Raw genomic sequence first — 10,067 nt, forward strand, 5'->3', positions numbered from 1 at the left:
TGCCAACAATAGAGTTTGTATTCAAAGGTTCAATCTTGGTGTGGTGTTTCAGTCCACCCACTTATAGACCATCATCTGTTGCCAAGAAGTGAAAGTTCACCTCTGGATGATACCAGACTTCCACAGATCAATTACTTATCTTCAAGTATTAAATGATCCTTCAATGGTGGAACATGTTCAGCTGTATTAGTGATTATATTACCCCTTGTTTAAGAATCCTAGACAGTGCAATGGGCCTCCTGATGAATTAGATGTCTGAGTTGACCATGAGCGACATCAGTAACATCAGAGCAGTCATTTTATATAATTAAAAACTAATGATCAGCAGTAATGTTTGTCTTTCCGACATTTCCTCATCTACTTTAAGTCATTGGTATTAATGGTAAAAATAATGGACATGTAATTTTTCTTTTTTTGGTAATTTCTGGTTAGTCTGTTCCCCCAAACCAAAGGATGTCAGCAGCGTGATGTCTGAGCACCCACCTCAGAGTGACAGAAATAGCAAAACCTCACTGCATGACCACTATGGTCAAAGAACAATGTGATATTTTGCAGCAGATGAATAGTAATTATGACTTTTATTGTCAGTGCATTCATACCGTATAATTTTTTATTGATGATTTAAATTGTGAATGATAACTACATCTGTTTGCAGTTATGGCTGGTGATCTTGTGTGTTTCCTATCATGAGGGAGAGAGAAAAGGGAAAAGAGAGATGGAAAATGCGTGTGGCCAATGATTTCTATTTTTCTTGGGACTACTCGTCTCATTTCTCTCCCCGGTGCTGAAGGCCCAACCTGGACACTGGACTCATTCCTTCTGTCTCCATCCTTGTCTAATCACCCAAATCTCGTCTTTTTTTTTGCTTCCTCCATCCGCCTTTACCCATCTATCCGCTCTAAATCTGCATCAATCTGTCTCTTTAACTCTGTGTATCTCTTTCCACTCTTAGCAGCAAAACCAGCATCTGTAAATCCATGTGGTGGTGTGTGCGTTCGTGTTTTCTCGTGTGTGTGACAAGCTTCTTGTTGAACACTGACAATAAATCTTTGACCTCCTTGCAGCCTCTGAGTAAAGCGCTCTGATATTAAATAATGAGACTCAGGGAGGTGATCTGGTCCTCTGTCAGGCCACCCTGAGGGATGAGATGTAATATTGTTCCCATCTCGAGCTCCGTAGTGGGAATTAACTACAGCCCGGCTCCCAGCTGTACACAGGAAGAGCACACTGTCTTCAGTGTGCTCGGGTAATCACTGGAGATAATGAAGGTTGATGACCTTTTTTTAGATATTAATATATTTGATATTAATATTTGCTTAAACCAAACTACTGAAATTCAGTGAAAAGAAAGAGAGTCATCATGAGTTCACAACACTTCAATCTGAAAAAGCTCTGACAAAGGGTTTAATTTCCAACATAATGCTGTGAAGATAGAAACATGTTAGTGTTAAATTAATAACATAAAAGCTTTAGATACTGTAAAGCATACTACAACTGTAGAGTGGTAACATTGTATTAACGTTAAATGGACTGATTGGTACAGTTTTGCTTCAGCTAAAAACTCAAAAAGCTATAGTGCTCTGTGTGTTCAGGTCGCATAGTGTTTCCACAGCTTACTGACTAAATTTGTCAATTGCTATTAAAATTAATAATGAAAAAAAAAGTAAGACTGGAATTACTACATTGGAGGCTTATAGCCTGTTTATTCCTTGTACGCTCCATTTTAATTGTTTTTCTGAGAATATAATTTATTAATGTAGTTAATGCTACGTTTATGACCCACTTTACTTATCTTTGTGGCTTATCAGAATTGAAACCATGATGGGGCACCAAACCAAATGCACTGAAATAGAACTAATAAACAAAAGTTAATAAAAAAAGACTTTTTTTTATATTGCACACAAACTGAGTAAAAAATAATTTACTGGCTTACAAAAAAACAAACAAAAACAAAACAAAATATACAAAAAAAAACTGAATAAAACAAACCAAAATGTTATTGTTTCTTCTTATTGGTCAATTGGAGTCTCTGTTAAATATAAGGTACACCATAACCTTTTATACATTGCTGATATTTAATCCTTTCAGCGAGGACAAACATGCTGCTTAGATTACCTCACACTAAGCTGCATAGCATGAAGAGAAAGTTACAAATCACGGATCGCTGGTCCAATAAAGCGAAAGAGAACTAAACCGCACCCAAAGCAGCAGCAATAACATTGATGAGTAGGTCAAATAAAACGCTATTTGTTGTTTCCATATGACCATAAGTTTCTGCTTTTCCTCTCTGCAGCGTCCCCCTATAGCAGCTGAAAGACAATCAGGTCCCTGAAGACGTCCTCCTTCACCTCGGCAGGAGAAAGAAGAAACTTCATCTGACCTAAGGGGGGGCTCTCGTATACAATACTCCCCAGACATCTGTTATGTGGAATGGCATCTAATTTACCTTTTGGTGCAGAGGGGAAAACAAAGGCTGGTAGGGAGAGAGGGAGGGAGGGAGGGAGGGAGGTGGAAGGGAAGTATAGAATTAAGGTTAGAGAAGGGAAATAGAGGTTTCTATGTGGGTTTGTCCATTTTAACTTCTGCCTAATGCTATAACATTAATTAATACCCCAGAGTAAATTAAGCCCACACAGGAAGTGATGGACAACATTGATTGTGCAGAGAAAGAGAAGAAACTCCAGCAACAGATCATACATTTGAAAACACGTCGACACAGTGCAGCCCACACAGTTAGATCTGTAGCGCAGCAGCAGCAAGACGGCAATGAGAGGTTGGCAAAAAAAAGAGGAGCTGTCGAATTAACTGCGTTCAACAAATGAAATATCGCAGATTTCAAGGCGAGTGTTTTTGATGTGTGCGTACTGACTGAAAGAAATGAATGAATCTCCCAGGTTGTTTGTGAAGTGAAGCGAAGCAGGTGGGCCATCGGACGGACACACTGCAGAGCACATAGGATCCAGAAACAGCTGTGTAATGGCAGGTTCCTCACACAGTCACACAGCAGCTAATGAACACTGTGTAAACTAAGAGGGAGTGTGCACAGTGTGGGGATAATCAGCTGTATGATGTTAACTCTGAAAAGTTGTAACATCTTTTAAAAATGTCATTACATTTAAAGTGATGATGATAGTCTAAATGAAAAGGCCACCAAATATTCTGTTTGGAATAAATTCTAAATTATGAGTTATCTGTTGAACACAACTTTATTTTAAATGTTTTGTTTTATTCTTTATTTTTTGTTTCAAGCTGACACATGATATTTATTATATATTATATCCAAATAATGTTTTCTTTTATGTAAAGTATGCATTACGGTAATTTATATGCTTTTATTTCACCATTTTGGCTGATCGTATATTTATAATAAATATCAATAATTACTGCATAACCCCAGAAGGCCCACTAGCCTGTCTCTAAGAATTGGCTTGTTTCAGGAACTCAACATGCACTTTAAGGGTCAAAGGTCAGCCATAGATACCCACTGTGGGGTCAGCTTCATTAGGTGTTAATGACCCTCCCTGAGGGCAACTTGTCTGCTCTTCTGTCCACCCTTGTTTTCTCAACTCAGCATCTTTTTTTATTCTGAAAGACAACCTGTTCACTGAGATCGTTAACAAAGCTTATTAAACCCAGCGTTTTCAATCTATTCTATTGGCTGTTTGTCCATTCTCTGTGTCTCCTTCCTCTTCCCCAGCGTTAAATGACTGAACCACCAAACATCTTGGATTCGAAACAATGCCAAACCTTATTGAACTGGCTCTGCTGAGCATATGGTGGAATCAGTCAGAGGGCCCATTCATTAAGCAAACTGTCATCAGGAGGCTGTTCAAATGGAAAATAGCACATATGAGCATGTAACACAGGAACTTGGATTTATTCCCAGTGATTTGTGATTAATGAACAAAGGTCCCTCCCTTGATCTGCTAATTAGAGAGGAAACATGGGTGCAAATCCTCTTTGCTTTGCTTGAGGAATGTGCCTCTTAGAGCCAAAACCAAGTGTTTTCTTCTAATTTGAAGCTTGCCTGTCAAAGTAGAGGAGGTTTCACATTAAACCAATCACAGGCTGTATGATCTGGCATCCATTCAGGGAGTTATGATAAACAGACAACAGCAGGACTGAGAGTTTACGGACACTTTTTTGATGTTTAAGGCTTTGATTCCAATTCCCCTTTGAGCTGACCAAGTTCTTATTAGCAGGGTACGAGTGAGATTCAACAGACGTCTCACACTGCAAGCTGGTCTCTTGTTCAATAACAATTCTGAAAGTGCAATCATTGAAAGCTTGAATGGCAAACAAACAACTTCAACCATTCTAATATATGAATAAATATCTGCCATTTAGCCAAATAACATACAGATGTGGACATGTGTGTAAAAGGCCCTGCATGCCTCCTAATCATCAGATTGATCATTTGTTGTTGTGGTTTCTCTTTTTAGTTTTTTATCTTTTTGTTTCTTTGTGATCATTTCCCGTTTCTTTGTGGTTTAATTTCTGTCTCTGTGGTAATTTTGCATCTCCGGTAATTTTGTGTCTCCTTAGTTGGTCATTTTCTGACAGTTTAGCATCTCTTTGCGGTTTCATTACTATTTGTTTTATTTGTTGTGAATGTGTGTCTCTTTGAGGCCATGTTATGTTATCTGTTGTTTTAAATCTCTTTTTACTGGCTTACTTTTTTAGTCATTATTGCCTCTGCATAATCTCTCTGCAGTTGTTTTGCATTTGTTTGTAGTGGTTTCATTGTAAAATTGTCTTTCCAAAAGGACTAGAGGTTCTGGTTCAGGGGCTCATGGTCCTGGACGCTGTAGGTTTCATCTGTAATCTATGAGTTGTGTTTTACACTTAATTAGCAGCAACTCTACCTGGGCCTCCTCTTTTCTGATGCTTCTTTTGTGGTGGAACTGATGTGGTTCCTGCTACAGTGATGCACGTTTTGATGTTAGCCACAAATCCCTCAACTCCTGACAGAGTCTGCACATAATAATTATGTGATAATTATTTCAATCTGTGGCCAATCCTGAACGTTCAGTGTCCAGTGGTAAATCCTGTGAAAGATCTTTTGGTTCCTGGCAACAAACAGAGAGAGTACTTGACCCCAGTACTTGAGTAAGAGTATAAATACTACTGGTCAAAATTTACTCCGTTACAAGTAAAAGTAGCTCAGTCGACATGTTACTCGAGTAAGAGTAAAAAAGTACTTGCTTTTAAAGGTACTTAAGTATCAAAAAGTACATGCTTTTAAATTTACTTTAAGTAAAAGTAAGAGTAAGAGTAAATTTCTTATTTTTCACATCAATGAATTACTATAATTTTATCTAAATTAATTTAAGGACCTTTTAACTCTTGTTTCTGAGAATTAACTCTTTGAAACCAGCTGCACTGATGTGCTGCTTTTAGGGGTTAGGGTTAGCGTTTCCTTCTTTGACAAACACAGCTTGTGTCCAATAGGATTTTAGAAAAAAAAAGAAAAAAAGAGCAGACCTGAAAGTAACGAGTACTTTTCAGCCTTCCGAGAAATTAACTCGAGTAAAAGTAAAAATATTTGTCTTGGAAATGTATTCAAGTAAGAGTAATAAGTACCAAAGAAATCTAATACTCAAGTAAAGTACAAATTTACTCCGTTACTGTCCACCACTGGCAACAAAGAATAAAGTTGCAGCACTGAGGAAGCGTCAGACAAAAATGTGGCACATGTAAATAAAGAATCTTCATATTGAGAGTGGTAACGTTAAGTGTCAGGCTGAAAGCAGACGCTGTCACTTCTTTACACTTTCATACTTTGAGGTCAAAGGGCAACAGATGACTCCTCTATCAAATGACCACCAGCCCCCCCCCCCTCATCCCCACACACTGAAATCACTCTGGCAGACAGTTGTTTCATTAAATCTATGCTTCATTGCAGGACGCATTACACTGAGTGATCTACACTGATGTATTATTTGGTAGCTGATTGAAATCCCAACGCATTCATTCACACAGCCACAATCTGGCAAAACAGAAGGGATCATACATTCATAATAATGTCACACGGGAGGCTTCTCCCTGAGCTGTTTGTTCAATAATGACCAATTTAGCTCCATTATTCACAGTAAATGTGTCCATTATAGAGGAGAGGGTAACAGATTCATCACTTTCCTCTCATCAGTCCCAGAATAACCCGTCTGCATATGATGGTCAAATGACCTGCAGTGACACTGGTGGTGGTGGAGTGCACTTTGAACTCTGACCTCCGGGGCGGGCCAGAGGGGCTGATCCTGACCTCCACAGAAGCAGAAGCAGAAGCAGAAGCAGAAGCAGAGTGGTGACCAGTGACCAGTTGCTCCAGTCACTTCGGGAGCGAGAGAGGAGATCCTGTCGGGGTCATTAAAAGGGAATGTGGACAGTAGATAGGCTGTGTGTGTGGCTGTGTGTGTGGCTGTGGGAACAGAAAAGGTTTGTTTTCAGTTTGGTTGCTGAAAACAAGCCCGAGCATTTTAGTGGTTATTCAGTGGGTTTCCAAAGTGCATCAGTGGCAGTGGCTGGTCAACAATTCAGAAGCATGAAGCAAAAAAATTTCGACAAAATTATACTTTAAAACCAATTTTATGTTTACATAGGCTGTGCATTTATTACCACCATAATTTACCTTCATCATAGTTTTGGTCTTGCTACCCATGAGGCTTGAGGAACATGGCAGTATCGGTTGTTCAATCCACCACCTGGCTTCAGACTGAAATATCTTAACATCTATTAAATGGATTCCCATGAACTTCTGTATTCACATTTGCACTCCCCTGAGAATGACTCCTAATGATTTAGACTACTCTGCTAATGGCACAGCGAGGGTAATATTTGTGGTCACGGCTTGAACTGTCTTGACAAATACCGGGTAAATTACCATGAACTTTGTTAAAGACATCAGTGTTCTGTTAAGTGTTACTTGATTTTGGAGATCCCCTAACATTTAATCTATTGTCAGCATCAAATCAAAATACAAAATTTTCACTTCGTTTTAAGACCAAACATCTGCTAAACATATGATATTCCCATCAGCCTCAGCTGCACTTATCTGTCAGCAGTTATCGGATGTTAGCATACTTTTTTTTTTTTTCTTATGATTAACGAATTAGGGTTTTTGTTTCTCACATTTAGGGACTGATAATGCATCTTCAGACTTGCGAGAATATAAAACAATGCCCTGTGGCCAATAAAAAAAAAAAAGAATTAAGTGGGTATTTTCATGTGGTTGGTTTTTCACAATGGACGTAGGGATTTCTTCCAATGAGCTGGGAATGTGTGGACATGCAGTAAGCATTGCGGTAAGCTGTGGAACTGGCTGGTCAGTGTTGTGGTCTCTGAACATCCTCCAGCTGCTCCGTGCTTCACCGAGCCCATGTAGTGCCCTTATAGGCAGGATGGCAGACTGGCAGTCAGTCCACAAGCAGCCGACTCCCACCTGCCTGAGTGAGGATACTTGACCTCCTCAGTAAGGGTCACCAGGCACTTTCATTAGGGGTGTAAAGATCTGAAGGGGTGACATTCGCCCATCCATCCCGATATCCGGGTTTGGCCTAATCCATGTGTGTTTGGATCCTATGCACCCTCAGTGGAGCCAGACGCTCACATGGACCATTGACAGCAGGGTCATTGTGTGAGCGACACAGAAATGTATCAGGGATGGAGCCAGGGTTCTCTGGATAAAGGCCTGTTCTGTAGACCTGCAGCTGAACCATCTTGTTTGCATATCAATACCTTCAGGCCTGAATAACTTCAGTCAGATGATGAATGAGAGATTTGCTCCTATTTCAGGTCTCAGGACTCTCTGGTGCAGAGAGAGACATAAAGGAAACTTTTCACCAGCGGGAAACTCGACGACATAGCTGGCTGGTTTCCTTTACGCACTCCTCGCACATGCATGGGGTTGTGTGACTTGAAGATATTCAATAACTGAAGAGTATGCAGGGGAGGAAAATTAACACCACCCACCTGTCAAATGCTTGCAGGTTTATGCAAAGCTTTGGTGAGGTAACTGATTATCATCTTTTCAGGTTTTTCTCAAAATGTAGTTGGCTGTGAAAGTGGATGCTGAGTTGTTTTGTATGAGTTGGTCACTCACTTACTGTTTTATGCTTATCAACTTGGGTTGTGACATGTATTTTACAAGGTTTGGACAGAAAAGTCACAATAAAGGTCTCTAGTGCTGAGAGTTTGGTGATAATTCCCACTGGACTCAACAGTATGAGTCCTTTGACAATACAGACAGTCACTTGATCAATTTTTACAATAAAGATATTGATCGCTTGCGGCCTTCGGTTCACCTACTATGTTACATTACCATAAAACCTACATTTGCTCTCAGCAGGTTTCTCTACTTTGCTGTATCCTCGCTTTATGACCTCCCCACTGGTGTAGCTGGTGAGAAATGGTAACCAGGGAATTGAATCCAACTGATATCAGCGCTGAGTTGTAATGAAATGAAATATGAACTTTAACAACCACATAAATGGGAAAGTAGATGGATGTCACTGAGACCCAATCATGACTGTGTAGCTCTGGGAAGATTAGACTCATACTCCTGGTCCAACCTCCGTGTAAGGATCCCTGTGTATTTGTGTTTAGGCCCTGCATCGATTACAGATGTATGGAAGATATATCAGGTCTTAAATAATATTTTACAAATGTATGATAGCGACCCTTGCTCGACCCCTGAGTTAAATCAAAGTGACAGTGGGACATGGTACACATAAGCACATATCCCCACTGCCTATAAACTAAACAGGCAGTTATTGATCCAGACCATCTCCCTTCAGTGGAGGTCCTAGAGGTTGAGAATGCAATATTAATGGATCAGGGAGGAGTTGTTCTATGCCTGTGTATGTGTTTGTTTGTGCACGAGCTTGTGCATGTGCGTGAGCTCAGAGCATGCGTCCACGCTCATAGCTCACGAGAGGCGACTCCATTAACCAGCTCGGTGGTGGTGGTGGCGGTCAGCAGTTTATGACGACCAGGCTCACAGGTCAAGGGGGAGCGAGGAGGTCAAAGATTGCCATTCCCCAAAGGTCACCAATCACACTGGTGAATTGATTGCTTACACATCAGAAAAGCCTCTCTCCTGTGTAAGCTTCAAATTTAGCCCCTACAGCCATATAACCCCACCATACCGGTCCACTATGCACTCCCTACAAACTCACTTATGCATGACAGGAAAAGTTCAACATTTGGGGATATACTACACCGATTTGCTTTCTTGCTAAGAGTAGGGAGAGCAGATCAATACCACTGATACCACTGCTTGTCTGTGCAATAGAAGGCAACAGCCTGGCAGTTATCTTAGGATTAAGCTAACTCAGCTCTGTCTGAGGAGCAATTGGAAGGAAAAGGGACAAGATTTAACAGGCTAATTAGTAAAGTTTAGAAGCACTGGAGGGCAGATGTTCTCATCGTCAGACACAACCAGGCTAGCCGTATCAAACTGTTTTGTTTTTTTCAAGCCTTAGCTATGCTAACCAGCTACTGGCTGTGGCTTCATAATTAGTGTAAAAACATGAGTGGTATCAATCTTCTCATCTAAAATGTCAAACCATTCCTTAGACCACACAGGCAAGTCTTGTTAATTTTTTCAACATGGCTGCCTTCTGAACATCGTTAACGTAGTTGTAAACTGTAGCAGGCCTTCTTGCTCTTGTCTTAAGTGTCTTGTAACGGCATACTGAATTAATTAGCTGGTTACAACTCAGTGGAATCCCAGATAGTCTCTTTTTCTTAAAGCATGAAACTGACATTTGAGTGATGCTGGGCAATTTTATTTAACCTGGAAGTCAAAGTCAAAGCCATCTTCTTGCTAAGGTAAGCTACCTGTAACCTCATATATGTATATATACAGTAGGCTACTATAGAGTTACTATACACTAACTACAACTTTGAAGTAGCCACCTTTTGCTTTGATGACAGCTTTTTGCACACTTTTGATTCTGTCATCAGCTTCATGAGGTCGTCACCTGGAACGGTTTTCCAACAGTCTTGAAGGAGTTCCTAGAGGTGCTGATGACTTGTTGGCTGTATTGCCTTCACTCTGTGGTCCAAGC

This window comes from Trachurus trachurus (assembly GCF_905171665.1).
Source record: "Trachurus trachurus genome assembly, chromosome: 19".
Classification (NCBI taxonomy): Eukaryota; Metazoa; Chordata; class Actinopteri; order Carangiformes; family Carangidae; genus Trachurus; species Trachurus trachurus.